Raw genomic sequence first — 18,931 nt, 5'->3', positions numbered from 1 at the left:
GTAAAAAGATAAGTAAGTAGGGTACGTGTCAGATACGGTATGAATGTTACAGGTATGATTGAAACCTGCAGTTAAAGATCGAAAGGGAAAGTAAACAGGAAAGTGTAACAGGTACAATTCGAGTTGGACATACGAGGTAATTTCATCATTTTCATACTGTTATTGATATGAGGAGCCCCGTGTGGCTATGATATGATATAATATATACATATATATGTTGGCCCTGTGAGGCTTTGTTGGTATTCCCTGCGTGCAGGTTTTGAGATAGTAAGAAATACAAAGGAAACTCTGCCAAAATTTTCCTAGAAACAAAAAGAGAATGAGATACAAGTTCGTAATATTCTTGAAAGGTCGTGTCAATAGTAATAAGAAGATCTGACTAAGTGATGAGTACAGCTGACTTTGAGAAATAAAGTTAACGGTTGAATTGATAGTAATAGTAATTATGAGGTCGATATCGATATGGTAAATTTATCATGTTGGACTAAAGCTTTAAGAGATACCCTCCATGTCATCCGTAAGAAGTATATATGAGCAGCAAGTTTGCAATTCCTTTGAACGGACAAGAATACATTCCAGTCACATTTTGCCTTAGAAAAAGCTCGTGTTGAAGAGCAAAAACGTCCAGCAATTAAGTTTCACTTTTATTTGAAGAGTACAAAGTATACAGCAAGTAGTTTATGAACTAAATAGTTTGTTTATGATCCAAGAACAAATCTTAAGGTAAACTATGTGAATCAAGCATTAGGAGTCCCGTGATGCCTGTCGAATTCTAGTTCTTCTTCTTGTGGTGGTTTTGGAGGATGCTTCATGGTGACGTAATCTTGGAATTGAAGCGTTCTTGTGTTCTTGAGGTAACATTTCATCATATCTTTATGTCCTTGAGTTTATTAGTTCTTAATCAACTAATTGGAGATGGAATTTGTAGAAGGAAAACTCAAACTTGTGGGCTGTCTTAGATCATGTGTTTCATGCGTTGTTGATGAAATGCTAGGATAAATTGGAAAGAGCTTGTGACACTAAGGGATGATGTAGAAAAAGGTGGCAAATCCTAACAGAACGTTTTATTGAGGTATCGAGTGAACTGATAAGTAGGGATAAATTATGACGAGTTTGCAGTTAAAAGGAGTAATAGTATGATTGAGATAAAAGTACGGAGGAGGAAGAATTACGACAAATATGATGATATTGATAAGACAGCTTGTGAGACAGTAAGGATAAGATTGACCAGAAAGGGTGAAAGGTTAAGTACGCCTACTCCACAGAGTGTAATTAAATCATAGTAAGAATCGCGAACAAAGATTATGCGATAACGGGAACGAAAGCGAGCACAAAAAGAAAGGGAGTTAATTAAAAGAATGAAATAAGAAGGAAGCGAGCGAGACAATAGTGCAGTAATAGGTTATAACATGTATGGCCGAGGACATGAGTAATATAAGTGGCGGAACAGTGAAGGATTAAACTAAAGAGTCGAGCAACGAAGCAGAATGAGTGCCAGAAAATGACTGGGATGGTAAGATTAAAGAAGGGATGAACAAAATATGTTTTGAGAATGAGAAAGGGATTATGCAGAAATAGTGTTTTCTGAAGGATACAGAGATAGCGTGAGATTCCTCGTGCACAGAATGAAAGATGGACATAGACTGGAGAAATGGTAAGGGAATACTAAAGGAAACACCTAGATAGACAAAATTAATTGAGTATGAGTATAAGATAAAAGGGAAATATATGGCTACGAACTTAAAGGTGTAATATGATGACAAGGCGATAAGATAAGACTATCATTAAGACGAACTTGATATGATTATGAGTAAGTTAGAAGTTAGCGTTGGGTACACAACAAGGGTGACAGAGCATAAGACATAAAGGAGTACTGCGCGTATACGACTTCACCTGTGAAATCCTTAAGGGACAGGGACTGTAGGTTGAGGAACAAATGATGTATTGTAAATTCATTAGAGGAAACATATGATACAGGTTGGGATATAGATAATGTTACAAGAGATCTTTGAACACTTATCATCAGAATATAAGTGCTACCTAATTGAGAATTTGGAACGACTATAAGTACTAATTAATTACTGGTTGGAGTAAGTGGAATGTGGCCTTGGACAAGTTGCTACATGGGTTGCATTACTTGAGTGCAGATGATTAGATGGGATTTTGTACTATACATAGAAGAGTTCTCATCGCTTCGAGATTTTGTTAAGATTTCGTACCCGGATAATCAAAGTTAGAGATTATAAAGGAAGGACACAGATATGGCACAGTTGGGATCAAATGAATTTGAGCTTGGAAATAGGGACATAAAGCAGAATATAAACAGATAATGGTATAAGTACAACCCCAAAGGGGGGAAGCGGGTGAGAGCAAAGTAAGTATAAATGGAAACAATTGACACTACAATATATCTGATATGGATACTCAAACTTTAAGTGAGATCCCTCGCTGGGACAAGTTAGTAAGATCTGAAACCCAGCAATGAATGGATAGAAGTCAGGATGATATTTGAGATGGTGCGGAGAAGCATCTGTAAAGATCTTGGATAATATGACATTAGAAAGTGGATGCTCATAAACAGGAAGAATACGATAAGAGAATGGTAACGAGTAACTTAAGAAATAGATGTTATATCCCGATTTTCATAATACACGATTGCTTGTAAAGTTCAATTGGTGTGGAAATATTAGTGGAGATTAGGGATTAATTAACCATGATTATATTATTAAGTGGGGATTAATGATTAATTAAGCTAATTAGACCACTAAGCGGGCCCCACAACACATGGCGGAATTTGATTGGTGGTTAATTGAGTGGGACACATGTCAAAAGGGTGGACACGTGTCCCATGGAGGGGTTGCCTATATGAGGCTTTATAATGACTCATAAATCACCTTGCCATTTACAATTCATTCCAACCTCAATTTGAATTAGAGATAAACAAAATTGAAAGAGAAGAGAGCTTCCATGCCATGGCAACTCACGGCCATGGCATATTTGGAGCAGCTCACGGCCAGCTGCTATGGTGAACAAAAAAAAATTATAATCTCCTAAGGTGTTTTACACGTCAAGAAGGCAGCCACCTAAGGGTGTCGAAGTGCGGGAAATGGAAGTGGTGCGAATTGAGCAAGTTATTATAGGATCTATCCTAATCAATTCAAGGTAAGATTTCTTCATCTTGAAATGTAATTGGAGTTAAAGATGTTGTAATGGAGAGATTAATTTGTATTATATGGAATTGTTGAAATATGAATTGGATTAAATGGTCATAAAGTTGTGGGCTGTTCTTGTTGAGTTGAATGATTAAAAGCGTGGTCTTATGTTCGTATGTTGTTGTTCGTGTAGTTGTTGTGTTGTCGTTGATATGGCTCTAATCTGGAAAAAGATGTGTATAACGTATCGTATACAAAGCGTATGTTGGTCTGTTTGGTGTATAATCTTAAATATTAGTGATTTGGATTGGAAAAAGGATTAAGAAAGGTTATTGGGTTGTTTGAGTTGTTTATGGGTTGGATCTTTAGGATTTGATATGAATATTTCTATTACTGTTGTTGTTGGTATTGTTGTGATAACGGGAGATTAATTGGAAGTTTGGGTTAGGCGAGTTATATAGGGGAAATGCTGCCCGATTTCCGTTAAGTTCTTAACTAAAGAATGATTCCTATAAGCGATTGGTTGTAGATTTATAAGCTAGAAAGTATAGTTTACTAATGATAGCGTTACTTTCATATTAAATAGGCTAAAGAGGTGACGAAGCGAACTTGGTTACGGTCAACCTATAACAGGTATGTAAAGCTAACCCTTCCTTCTTTTTGGCACGATCTTTATGAAACAAGCAGACGACCTATGTATAACTTCAAAGAAATTCCTATTCATAGAGATACTAGGATGGCTAATGTTCTTGATTTGCAGAAGCTATTTCATTTTGTCTTGATACATGTCTATGATTTCTGAAGTTCTATTTGATATGTTCCATCATGACATTCGAAGGATACTTGATATGACTATTGTCTTGATTTCCAAATGATAGTTCGTTTGAATATTCCATTGAGTCTTAGATGTGATTTAGTTTGCATATGGTTGCTCACTACTCTGCTCGTGCATGCCTCAATATATCTTTCACCGAGTCCCGGGCCGGGTATGTTTTTGTGCACAGTTTCACTGCATTGTTCACTGAGTCCCTCACTAGAGGGCCGGGTACGGTATATATATATATATATATATGATGTGATTATGGCGCCAAGGATGACTTTATTCACCGAGTCCCATAATGGGCCGGGTATGATATATGATATTGATATGCATGATTTACATTTCATAAGGCAAATGTATTGGTATTTTGAATGTCATACTTGTCTCCTGTGACCTCTATTTCAGTTATGATTCTCTTTACTGTATCACATGCTTTATATACTCGGTACATATTCCGTACTGACCCCCTTTCTTCGGGGGGCTGCGTTTCATGCCCGCAGGTACAAATACTCGATCTGGTGATCCTCCAGCTTAGGATTTCTACTCAACTGTCTTGGAAAGCTCCATTTTTCCGGATCCTAGACTTTTGGTACAAATCTTTCGATGTATATGTATATATGTTTATCCAGGGGTACGGCGGGGCCTTGTCCCGTCATATTTCACCATTGATACTCTTAGAGGTCTGTAGACATATGTGTGGGTTGTGTATAAGTTTGTTCAGCTGTGTCTATACGATGTGCTATGGATATTGATATGTTGTGGCAGCCTTGTCGGCTTGGGTATGATATTGATATGTTGCGACAGCCTTGTCGGCTAGCGTATGATATTGACATGTAGTGGCAGCCTTGTCGGCTTGCGTATCATAGTATGTTCTGATTAGTTATGACTCCTCAGGAGACAAGTAATTTGAGTATGTATATATATGATGACGTTATGAACCTTTGGAGTTCTTATGCAAGTTTCCATATTGTTTCATAGATTCGGTTTGACTATACCTAACAGGTACGTATGTGAGTGTCCAGCTCAGGCACTAGTCATGGCCCATGGGGTTAGAAAGTATTTCTTTTCATGATTTTCCCAAATGTAGAAAAGTTGCAAGTAAGACCGATTAACTATGCCAAGTAGAACTCATCGTATCCCTAAGTGAGTTCATTAAATGAGAGTTAGCGCCCCGAGTCCTTGTTATATTATTTCAACTCACACCCTAGTTCATCTTTCCAAACAAACTAAGGTTTGTGCCTAAGCAAGTGTTTGCAACTACGAACTAACAACGAATATGAGAAATAATAAAACACATCACAACCCAGTATATATATATATATATATATATATATATATATATATATATATATATATATATATATATATTTATATATATACAATGTTAGACACCCATTACATAACACCCATCATTTGGGTCCACAACTTTGATTAAAGAAACTACTCACACATAATGGTCAACAAAGTAGTAGGCAATAAATGAGACATAAAGGTTACACAGTGTGATAAAGATGATGGAAAATGGAATCTTATTGTCTTCCCTAAGCTCCAAAAGTGGAGTAATCAATGCTCACCCACCAATGGAACTTTGTTCACGTGTGTAATAAAAACTGGCTGCCAAAAATAATCTACAATGTTCTTTAAATAGGCTCTAAAAATGCCCAACAACGACTGACAAAATTGCCCCTGATAGCAAGATCGACGGACCGTCGATCGTTCGACGATCCGTCGATTCCTCCGTCCTTTATTTCTTCAGCGATGTGATCCATTCGACGGTGTCGTCGACCAGTTCAACGCTCCGTCGAGTGTTCCGTCTTTCTCTCTTCTTGTTGACAAATCTTGGTCAACGACACAAACGACGAAGCGTCAATCAGTTCGACGCTTCGTCGATAGCTCCGTCCTTTGTTGTCTTCAACTAAGGCCATTACTGAAAAATTGAGCTTATCGACGCTTCAAAGGACGGTCCGTCGATTCTTCATTTTTGGCCAATTTTTCCTTTGTTCTTTGTTTTTGCTTTTGGGCCATCGTCTTCCTAAAACACAACAAAAACATATTAACATGAACCAGACTTACTTGAAAACAACCAAAATTCATAGTAAAAAGGCGTCGAATGTGCCACAAATTTGCGGCACATCAACACCCCTAACTTAGGATCTTTGCTTGTCCTCAAGCAAGTCAGACAAAACAACTACAAAATAAAACTACAACTATACTAAAAATAAAGTAAAAGTGACTACAATGATGTTTGCTTATCACTACCGGCATGTGCATTTTCAAATCAACTCCCTCTTTCCTCATTTCCAAACAATGTTCTTTCATAATAACTTATTAGAATTGACCATGGCACTTCAATCAATGACATCACATTATCAGAAGCATTTGTGCGTGCGAGTATTCACCATTATGCCCTTACTTAGATCAGAGAATGTCCCACACACAATTTTAAGATAAGAACCGAGACAAGGATGGATGAGAATAGAAAGCACTCGCGCTCACAAAGAAGTTCATGATTTACAAGTGCAGATACCATATGCTTGCCCTTAATTTCAATGCCTAACACTTTCGGATGGTTCAGTTGTGATCACTATAGGACTTGTTCTCAAGTTGTAATTTAGGCTCGGGGACGGGTAGGATACTCATTTGGGAATTCGTGACTCATCCTCCTTGACACTACACATTCTCACCTCACGCCCATTCTATTGGCCTCTACTTCACACATATACCACCCCCAGCTTAGGCGATTTGCCTCTTTTCTCTAGTAGTGTCAAGGAGGGAACGGGTGCAAAGATGGAATGAATTCATGAAGCGGGGAAAAGGTTTGTTACGGCTAATCAAGAAAACAAGTCAATGGCTCAAAATAGGAACTAATGATATTCATATAGTGTCACGACCCATCCCCGTAGGCCGTGACTAGTGCCCGAACTGGGCTCCCCTACGCGCTCATTTACCAAATTCAGCATACAGACGACTCGTATATAAATGAATATCAGACATGGCTCCACATTGGTGCCTACAACCATATATACTGTATAGAAGCCGGCAAGGCTATCATACTATACATAACGTACCAAAGCATACATACATGCGGCCGATAGGGCTGCCACGGCGGATGGGCCGCCCAAACGCAATTCACACAACGCGTCCAAACAAAACTGTACATTTCCCACGTCTATGTCTATAGACCTCTAGTACGGAACAACAGAATCAGATGGCGGGACAGGGCCCCGCCGTGCCCTGAATAAACATAAACATATACATCAGAAGAGTATGTACCCAAAACGTCGGCTCCGGAACAAAGGGAGCACTCCGAACAGCAAAAGGGAAATCCTACGCCGGTGGGTCACCAAAACGTGAATCTGTACCTGCGGGCATGAAACGCAGCCCCCGAAGAAAGGGGGTCAGTACGAAAGATGTACTGAGTATGCAAAGCATGAAGTACAGTAAACGAAAACATAACTGAAGTAAAATGTACAGAAGGTGAGCACAATAGCCACAATACCAAAGTGTTGCATCTGACGTACAAATCATACATAAAACGTTCCGGAAGACAAATACGGCAATCAAAATTTCCAAAATACTTTGCTTTCCTTTGAGGAACATTTCCGTCTCATACACACAGAAAATCAACACACAATTACCGCGGCCAAGAGTCCAGCGGTCACTATCACACATACCGCGACCAAGTGTCCAGCGGTTAGCATCCCAAACCCGACATACCGCGGTCAGGGGTCCAGCGGTCAATGTCGCAGATACCGCGGTCAGGGGTCCAGCGGTCAACATCACATAGTGCGGCATACCGCGGTCAGGGGTCCAGCGGTCAATACCACACAGTGTACACAATAATACAAGTGCCAACTTTATTACTTTCCAAACATAAGTCACACATGCCAGAATCATGCATCACACAAGAATCGTATATCAGGAAAAATACAGAAGGTAAGTAGCTTATCCAGAATATCAAAATACTTACTTTTATATCATACAAGAATAGCTCAAGTAATACAAACGAAGGAAGTTTCGGAACTTGTGGGCCCACCTCGGGTCAAGTCGAGGTGGCGGATATAAATTACAACATTGGACTTTATGGAGTCATCCATGAAGGTTTCAAAGCAATCCGAATACGCTTGTGGAAGTTATGGATGTTTAGACACTTTTCCAACAAAACATAAGAATTATAGTTCAATTACATTGAACGAATAGTATTCAAAATCAAACTCGGGTTTCGATGGACAGAATTGTTCTCGAGGCTCAAGTCTTGACCTAGTATACATAGGACATGCCAAAAGAAGGAAAGAGTGAGCTTTACATACCTCGTACGCACTCCAAGCTAACTCAACTCAAGCTAATCCAACCTACGCCTCGGGCTCCCCAAGGTCTACAAATACGTCAACGAGTATTACACATTAGCCATCGGCACTAGGCAATTTATTCCAAACTAACACTTAATTCTACAGTAATTTGGGCAGCATTTCCCCTGTAAATAGGCCTATCCGAATTTCCAACTGCTCTCCTGTTGACACAGAAATACCAACAATAACATATGGACACAACCATATCTTCAATTCTTTTATTTCAACAAGAACAACAACAGATCAAAACAGCCCCCAACTATAACATAACGATGCCCGAAATTCTAACGAACACTTACAACACACCAAGCAGCCCATATACACTTCTTACACCTTATTTCATGCAATCTTTTCAGCAAATTTCAGGGAAATACAACAGCAGCCACACGACACCACATCATCTATTCAAATGAAAGTAAACCACATTATTATCTCTATAATCCTTACAACAACCCACAACAATTTTAACTCCAACTCTAACCATTAAATTCCTTCATTATCATCACATAATCCATGATTACAACAACCAAAATATTAATTCAAATCAGTCCATCAAATTTCAATTAAAAACAGCCCCTACGGCATTCAACAACATTCCAACATGCGTGCAATTCATGTTACCAAGTTACAACTATGCTTCAACATCAAGATACATAATTTCATGGCTTCAACCATGCTTCAACATTAACACACATAATTTCACACATACAATTTACATTTGCATATTCCCTACACGTCCAACTTCATCATCAAACACATAGAAAAATGATCAACTCTTACCTTAACAAGTTGGCTTTTCCACTTAGCTAGAATTTGTGAAATGAACTAATACTTGTTCTTGTTGCTCCAAATGACTTCTCCACGTTATTATCACCTTCCTAAGGGATGAAATACCTAGAAAATCGGATTTTTGAATCAACAAATTTGAGCTCCAATTTTGCTAGCCATGGCCGAATGCCATGGCTTATGCTCTCTCTCTCTCTAGCTTGTATATCAACGTTTCCTTCACGTATACACCATATTAAACCTTTAATCCAAATTAATAACATGAGTAGGAGGTTGAAATTACCTTTAGCAATCAGAATCTTCAAGAATCTTGTTCCTCTTTCCAGCTGCTTGCTTAACAACACAAAGAAAACTTAGGCTACAACTTCTCTTTAACTAATATCATGTCAAGGGTCTAGGATTTAGCTTATATGATGGCTCAATTAGAAAGGGGGTTTGGGAGAGAAAATAAGGGTTCTTGGATCTGTTTTAGGTCGTGTGAAGTGATATAGGGCAAAGTGGTGACTTATATATTGAGTTTAATGGGCCTCATGGGCCGAAATATGAGTGTTTGGGTCGGGTCCAAACTTGCTGCCCTGCCATCCCAAATTGCATCGTCCATATGTCCTTATTAAAATATAATTTTGATGAGCCGTTTGTTGTGTTGGAAACTAGACTCGATGTACTTCATTTTAGGCTTTTGAAACACCTTAAAACTCCTCATATACTAGGAGATATGCCTCCAACAATATGGGCTAAAAATCTGGTCCGAGATTTTACTGAAGTTGTCCCGATTCATTTCGTTTAACTTCTTATCCTCTTCCAACCTCATGTAACCTCTTATACATACATATACACACTCATATACATCCATAAAAATCCATATACGCATATCGAAGGGTCCAGAGAATCACAATAACCTTAAACATAACTAGAGAACTCACAAAGCTTCGACGAAACTCCAATCGCAAAAGTATATTCATATCTTTTGTCCATCTTCTATATCATTACTAATAATCTCAAATACTTTAAAAGGTCACTCACATTACCTCATATGCATACTCATAACGCGATTTCAAATCCTTTAGGTTACCATGTCACCTCGGGATACTTAAGGCAACCCTATATATAACGATATTCTTACTAACTCGATTAACTTTCCTTGAACCTTCTTAACTCATTCTTTCTTGTTTTACTTCAAGTAGCACAGATTATTATGGAGTGTAACATATAGAACGGGTTTTGGGATTTTTAACGTTAACATGACTATTTACAAGAAAACCCTATGATCATTTCACAATGAATTATCCTAAGCAATATAGCACAACCTACCAGGCAAGTTCTAGATCCACATATGCTAACAATGTACACAAGAAGTTCTCACACGCACAATGGCATAAGGATTTGAACAATCAACTCATACACACTCTAATATCTATGATGTCACAAAAAGAACCATACATGTCAATTCATTACAACTTAGGATATGCAATAAACTTTCGGAGGGGTCAATTTCAAATCAATCCATTTTCAAGTTCACAAATATCCTTTTCATTCAAAATTCATGCCACAAGTTCAAAATGCAACAACCATGAAAGTCACAATTACATTAAACAAGATTTAACACATATATATACTACAAGATACATCAAGTTACCCCACCCCCAGCAAAAAGAGGATGCATTGTCCCCAATGCATCAAAAATCATACCATCACCCCATGGTGGAGGGGCCGACCTGAGATGTTCCAATCCTGCTGTTGCTGTTGAGGTGTTTCCTCCGCATCAGTGCGAATGGAAACCCTCTCTACTGCTGGCTCAGTGGACTCAAGAGGTGGAGCTGACTGGCCCTATGGCTGCAGGTCCTGAGGAGCTATCATAATCGGCCTGACTGGTGCTGGGATAGCACTGGGGCTGGAAGATGCTCCGGTGAACCTCGTGTCTAGGCGCGAGATTCGAATACCCTCCTGAAGCTCGGGGTCCTCATCCTCATTATCCTCACCCTCATCATCATCATCAACCAATGTGTCAGGCCTCGTTCTCTTGCGACTTTCCCCAGGCTCATCCTCAGTCACTAAGTCAACTACTCTGATCAAATCTGAAATGCTGGCGACTGGCACAGGTGGTGTCGGGTCATCCACAATAACCTGCTCTCTTGCACGAAGGGCCTTAATCTTAGCTCTGAGCTGGTCAAGCTCGTTCTTCAAATCTCCCGAACTGCCACTCTCACTCTTCTTCTCAATAGTGAGTATCTGCATCTCTAAACTGTCAAGTCGCGTATTCACCCTAGCGTGATGCCTCTCCATAGCCTCCTGAAGAGGCTCCAACTCTGGTGCAATCTCTTTGCGAACAAACCTATCCAAATGCTGTAATATCCGGGTCACCTGCTGATCAGCACGCTCTGCCTTGATGGCAAACTCTCTGAAGTTGGCTCTATTGAGGACAAAGAGATCCTCGGAGGCCGATGCTGCGGCTGAAGGAGGAATAGGAGATGAAGATGGGACAGCAGGCCGAGGTGGTGCCTCTGAAGGAGGGGTAGCATCAGCTACAGATGGTATGGAGGCCTCTGCTATGGACAGTCCCTCCGTGCCCAGATCAATTGTGCCCTATGGCACTGAATCCATAACATGCTCAGTCGTCTCATCCGTGAGATCTAGCAGTGAAGTACTGGTGGCCTGAGATGTACGGAGGGTCTCATCCTTACTCCGTGTGATGTCACACACCTTTGTTGAGGGGAGAGTGGCCTCAAATATATCAATGTGCCTCGCCTGGGCCAACCTACACAACTGTGTGATAAGGCACGGGAATATCAAGGTTGTCTCCTCTTGTGGTACGCGTGCCCGAATGGCTCTACTGATCAATTCACCCAAATTCATTGGGTACCTTGATAGCATGGCAGCCACAGCCACTGCTCTGTCCGGTGTGACTATGTTATCTGCTCCCGTGGGAAAAACCCGATATATGATGAAATTCCAATAAAATTTAGCTTCCAAGCTGATAACCGCCTTATGTATTTTGGCAGCCAAGTTGCTCACCCATGGGGCTTTGTCCGCCGGCCCTCTAGCCATCACCGTCGCAAACCATTCCCTCACAGATTTCTCAGCTCTTCGATCAAACTTATCATCATATTCCACTGTGGTCGGTGCCACGAAGTCAACCCTAAAATAAAACCTGTTGATTGTGCGGGCTGAGATATCAACATGTACACCCTGAGCATACACTGTGTCTAATGGAGGGGAGGCTTTCAAAGCTCTCTTGTTCTTGTGCCGCTACGCTAGCAGCACTCTGTAGGTAGCAAAGAATTTCCGAACCATGGTCGGGCAATAATCCCCTGGAGGCTGTGTGAATGCCTCGAGATGATAGTGCTGGATGACATCAGTAATCCGAGGGTAACTCTCTAATCCGCTCATACTGATTTGTTCTTCTTCTTGAATATTCCTCCTCGGAATACCCCCGCTGACTGTAGTCGCCCCCTTTATGTAGTACTTTCGGCACCCCTCATAAGGGATTCGGATTGAAGCTACCTCCATCTTTTGCAGCCGCAGCCACTCTTGTTCCTCATCTGAATTTCGCTTAGGAGCGGCTGGTTGCTCTATTGCTGCCTCGCTAGCACTTGCGGATGTGGAGGATGAAGCCCCCTCTTCAGACTGGGTGGAGTGTGGGGCAAGTGATGCTGCACGGGGAGTGGTTGCCTGTACCCTCATTCTAGTCGTTGGGACCACCGCTTGTCATTCAGAATCGGAGGGTTCATCCTTAAGAGTAAGGGTTGTTTGTCCCCGACCTCGACCTTTTCTAGGACCACCACCCCGCTTGACTAGATTCTTTAGAGGCATATCCGCAAAAAGAACACCCTTCGTTGTTGAGACAACCATAGAAATATAACAAAACTAGAAAAAGGTGCAAAACATGTGATAATGTTAAACCTTCCAGCGGTCTGTCGATTTGCTAGAGGTGTCGTCGAACATATCGACGGAGCGTCGAAGTGCTCGTCGAACCGATCGACGAGCCGTCGATCTCTTGTTAGCCACTAGAAATTGCAACTTAAAGACGGTGGGAAGGACGCCCCGTCGATTGACTCGAACGGGCCGTCGAGTCCACCGTCGAGTTTGTTTTGGTTCCGACTTCTGAGGGGACTCATTCGATGTTGAGAAGGACGGTCCGTCGAATGAATCGACGGACCATCAAACTGAGCGTTGAATGATTTTGCAGGCTGTTGCTAACAAATTCAATATAATCGTTAGGCCGTGGTGCAAATCCTCACGCAGTTTGGGGTTACTCAGACTTCACCCCACGTTGTCTTGGGTTAGAATAGGGGAAACAATTGGCGGGCAAAACAACTCTATGGTTGTAATGCCCTCCAAGCCAACGTTACAAACAACACCACACTTTGGCATTTCATCAAACAGGTGGCGGGCAAAACAACAACAATCTCATGAATGAGGTGTGTTTGTCGTAATGCCTTTCGACTCGGCGAAAGACCAATGAATCAACATCAAAAAACAAACCACCCCCAATAAAAAAAATGAGCATCCTAGGTGAAATAATACAAAAACATGGAGCAATTTGGAAGGCAAGAAAAATAATAGAAAAACATGGAAGGCAAGCAAAAAACTAGTATGAACAAGTGAACAAGCAATACATGATCTATCATACCTTAAAATTGAAAGGAGACTAGAGTGTAGGCCCTAAGGAATGATGAACACACAATATCCCACTACTAGGGTTACACACAATAGAGGGAGAGAGGAAATTAGGGAGGAAAAATGGTGAAGCCGAGGGATGATGGTGCAGGGGTGTCGGTTATGGGAGAGGGATAGGTGAAGAGAGAGAGAGAGAGAATTGAAAAAAAAACTGAATGAGGGGAGAGAGAGAGACGACGCCGGGTTATATTATGATTAACCTGAACTGACGCGTCAAAAGGACGGAGCGTCGATTGGTTCGATGTTCCGTCGAATGGATACGTCATTTTTTATGTACTATACTATATGAAAAAGAGAGAAGAACGCCCCGTCGAACTGAACATCGATCAATGCGACAGAACGTTAAACCTGTTATCGAACTGCCATTATTTCCAGTGATAAATCTTTTAGTGGTCCACTTCGACGGTGCATTCGACGTCTCGTCAAACAGATCGACGGTCCGTCGAATGCGCGCCGTTCATCTGCTTTCCTGGCAATTTCTGGATTCAACACTTAGGTTCCTTGACACATCAAAACAACACAACAACAAAAATCATGAAATGAAAAACATACTGTGAAAATGAACATGAGTTGCCTCCCAAGAAGAGCACAATTTAACGTCGCGGCACGACGTAATACCACTTTTGGTATTAAGGTCCGGTGCCATATTTCAACCGGTGAGCATCAACAATCTTGTCCCCATCAACCATCCAATGGTAGTGCTTTACCAGATGGCCATTCACCTTGAAAGTGCGAGTCCCATCTTCGGACTTCAATTCCATCAAACCATTGGTTGAAGCACTCACTAAAGTAAAAGGGCCGGACCATTTGGATTTTAACTTGCCCGGAAAGAGCTTCAACCTCGAGTTGAATAGCAGCACCGAATCACCCGGTTGAAAATCTCTCTTCAACAGTTGGACATCATGATAATGCTTCATCTTTTCCTTATACAAAGCTGCACTCTCGTAGGCATGATACCGAAACTCATCCATTTCATTCATTTGAAACAACCGCAACTTGGCTGCTTCTTCTCAATCCATGTTCAATTTTTTTAATGCCCACAACTCTTTGTGTTCAAGTTCAACCGGTAGATGGAAAGCTTTCCTAAACACCAACTGATAAGGAGAAGTACCAATGGGCGTCTTGAATGCCGTTCTATAAGCCCAAAGAGCATCGTCAAGCTTTAATGACTAATCAGTTCTATTCGCATTCACCGTCTTGGCTAAGATACTCTTTATCTCTCGATTTGAGACTTCGACCTGCCCACTAGTTTGGGGATGGTAAGGAGTTTCCACCCTATGCTTCACTCCATATTTCTCCATGAGATTAGAGAATTTCTTGTTGTAAAGTGAGTGCCACCATCACTAATGATTGTCCTAGGAGTGCCAAACCTTGTGAATATGTTCTTTATGAGAAAATTTGTAACACTCTTGCCGTCATTGTTGGGCAATGCTACAGCTTCGACCCACTTGGACACATAGTCAACCGCAACAAGGATGTATCGCATACCACGAGAACTCACAAATGGACCCATAAAGTCGATGCCCTGCACATCAAATAGTTCAACCTCCATCACAAAATTCATTGGCATTTCGTGCTTCCTCCTAATTGACCCTTGTCGTTGACATTGGTCACGAGATTTCACCATCAAATTTGCATCATGATAAAGGGTGGGCCAATAATAGCCACATTCAAGCACTTTTTTCGCTGTGCAGTTCCCACTGTGAAGACCCCCTCCGGGAGAGTCATGGCAAGCTTTCAAGATTTCCATGGCCTTGGATTCGGCCGCACATCGCCGAATGATATTATCAGCGTAAGTGCGGAACAAATAGGCCTCATCCCAATAGTATTGACGACTATCTCTCAAAAATTTCTTCTTTTGATAAGTCTTGATGTCGTCAGGGATAAGACCCGTCACCAAGAAGTTGGCGATATCTGCATACCAAGGAGCAACCTCACACGATATAGCCAAAAGTCTCTCATCAAGGAAAACAACTTTTAATTCAAGATCTCCACTCGGTCTCCCAGCTTTCTCAAGTCTAGATAGATGATCCGCAACTTGGTTTTCACAACCTTTTCGATCTTTGACCTCAAAGACAAACTCTAGCGGCAATAATACCCAATGAATCAACCGCGGCTTTGCATCTTTCTTTGTCATCAAATATCTCAAGGCTGCATGATCCGTGTGAACAACCACTTTGGATCCAAGTAGATAGGCCCGGAACTTCTCAAACGCATAAACAATGGCTAAAAGTTCTTGTTCGGTGATGGTATAATTCATTTGAGCTCCATTGAGGGTATTGCTAGCATAATAAATTGGGTGCATGATTTTGTTGTGCCTTTGCCCAATCACTGCACCAATAGCAAATCCGCTCGCGTCACACATGAGCTCAAACGGCAATGACCAATCCGGAGAGATAATAGTTGGAGTAGAAGTGAGCATTTCCTTCAACTCATTAAATGCCTTAAGGAACTTCTCATCAAACGCAAACTTAGCTTCTTTTTCAAGAAGCTTACACATCGGATTGACGATCTTTAAGAAATCTTTGATGAATCGCCGATAGAAGCCGGCATGTCCTCAGAAGCTACGAACTCCTTTGACAGAGATAGGTGGAGGAAGATTGGCTATAACATCAATTTTTGCTCGGTCTACCTCAATACCCTTCTCGGAAATCCTATGGCCAAGGACAATCCCTTCCTTCACCATGAAATGACATTTCTCCCAATTAAGTACAAGGTTGGTTTCTTCACACCGCCTTAATACCTTGCCGAGATTGGCAAGGCATGCGTCAAAAGAGTCACCCATAATCGAAAAGTCATCCATAAAGACTTCCAAGAAATCTTCCACCATATCCGAGAAAATAGACATCATACACCGTTGGAATGTAGCCGGGGCATTGCATAAGCCAAAAGGCATTCGGCTAAAAGAAAAAGTGCCATAAGGACAAGTAAAAGTGGTTTTCTCTTGGTCCTCTAATGCAATGTTAATTTGGTTGTACCCCGAATAGCTAACCAAAAAGCAATAATAAGATGTTCCAGCTAGCCGATCAAGCATTTGATCAATAAAAGGCATAGGGAAATGGTCTTTACAAGTTGCGGTGTTGAGCTTTCGATAGTCCATACACACTCGCCATCTGGTAACTGTCCTTGTAGGAATCAACTCATTCTTGGAATTAGGGACAATAGTGATGCCCTCATTCTTTGGCACATATTGCACCGGACTAACCCATGGACTATTTGCAATTGGGTATACAACACCCGCATCCAACCATTTGATTATCTCCTTCTTGACCACTTCTTGCATAGGAGGGTTTAGCCTTCTTTGATGCTCTACACTTGGTGAACTATCCTCTTCAAGTTCGATTCTATGTTCACACATACCGGAGGGAATCCCCCTAATATCCACAATAGTCTGCCCAATAGATCTTCGATAAGCCCACAACAATTCAAGCACCTTTTGAGTTTGTTTATCATTTAACAAAGATGAGAGAATAATAGGTAAAGTATTATCTGGGCTAAGAAAAGCATAGTTCAAATGAGAGGGAAGTAGCTTGAGCTCAAGTTTTGAAGGCTCAATAATTGAAGGCTTAGCCGGAGGAGTGGTTCTTTTATCAAGATCAAGAGATAATTTCTTTGGCTCATAAGAATACGAACCCTGCCAATAAGAGAATTTACCATTTCAATATACCCCTCCATGTCATCCGCCTCGAAATTCACCAAAATAGCCAAAAGTGTTTCGTCAAAGTGCTCCTCCTCTAACTAATGCTCTACCGCTTCGTCTACCAGATCGAAAGAATCAATGACCGAAATTCTCTCATAAGCAGGCAATTTTAACCCCTTGCTAGCTTGGAAAGTTACCTCTTCATCATTGACCCGGAATTTTATTTCATTCTTTTTCGAGTCTATTAGAGCTCTCCCGGTGGCAATAAATGGCCCTCCCAAGATAATTGGGACTTCTTTGTCAACCGCACAATCAAGGATGACAAAATTCGTCGACAATAAGAATCCCCCCACTCTGGCAAGGACGTCATCAATAACCCCTACCGGTCTTTTGATGGTTCTATCGACCATTTGGAGACGCATGCTCGTTGGTCTAGGTGTTCCCAAACTGGATTGTTTATAGATGGCTAGTGGCATCAAATTAATACTAGCCCCATTATCACATAAAGCACGAGCAGAATCATGGTGACCGATTGTTAGGCCCCGTGTGTTCGTACAATTGGAAATCGAGAAATAACTATGACTCGGGTGTTAGAAGGACATAAATTAATTTTTGAGAATATGACTATGTTGGATATGGAATTATTAATGTTAAGACCTCGGGGAAGGCCGAGGGTAAATTTGGAATTTCGGAAATTAGTTTCGGGAATTACAAAACGGGACTTTCCTCGGATTGGGCCAAGAAAAATGCAATGCAAAACTAAGGCCCAAGATCAAATGGGGGCCGGCCATGGTGAGGCCCAAATCCATTTTTAAAAGGGGCATGTGCTAAGCACATGACCCCTAAGTGGATATATATGAGGAATACTTGTATTATTCAAGGAAAAGATCATAAAATCAAGAACACCAAGAGAGAGAGGGTTCGGCCGAACCATAGAGGAAAAGAAAAGAAAAATTTTCCTAGCTTGTGTTGTGGCTTAAAAATCTTGTTCTTTACATACTTGTGAAGTACTCAAGGCCCTCTTCAACGGGGTATAATTAGTTTGGCACGAGGACGACGTTTTCGACAAGTCGGGGTTTCAAGAAAGGTATGAATTCTTACCCTCTAATGTTATAGAATTGCTATGAATGGGTTAAGGATTGGAAGTAGACGAGAATCCCGTAATTTGGACATAAATGGAAACGTGTGGGTGTGTGTTTGTAGTAGGTTTGGCCGTGAGCCATAAATGGGAAAATTGGTGTGAATTGATCTTGTTTAAGTTGGTAGAATGTGTTGTTGTGGCCCTTATATCGTAAATGATTAATTGGTGAATGAAATTGGCTTTTAAAAAAAAAAATGATTTTGAATATTATCGGAAAGCGTATACCTTCGGTATCTTTATGTATATCAATGTATATCTTGGGTGTTATGGACTTTAAATGTGAATCTATATCGATGTTGATGAATTCGGAATGAAACTACGTGAGTTAGAATGTTCGTAAGTGCATTTTAGATGTTTTGAAGAATT

Source organism: Lycium barbarum, chromosome 3 (genome assembly GCF_019175385.1).
Source record: "Lycium barbarum isolate Lr01 chromosome 3, ASM1917538v2, whole genome shotgun sequence".
NCBI classification, from domain to species: Eukaryota; Viridiplantae; Streptophyta; class Magnoliopsida; order Solanales; family Solanaceae; genus Lycium; species Lycium barbarum.
The sequence above is the reverse complement of the archived record's forward strand: the minus strand, read 5'-3'. Positions refer to the sequence as shown.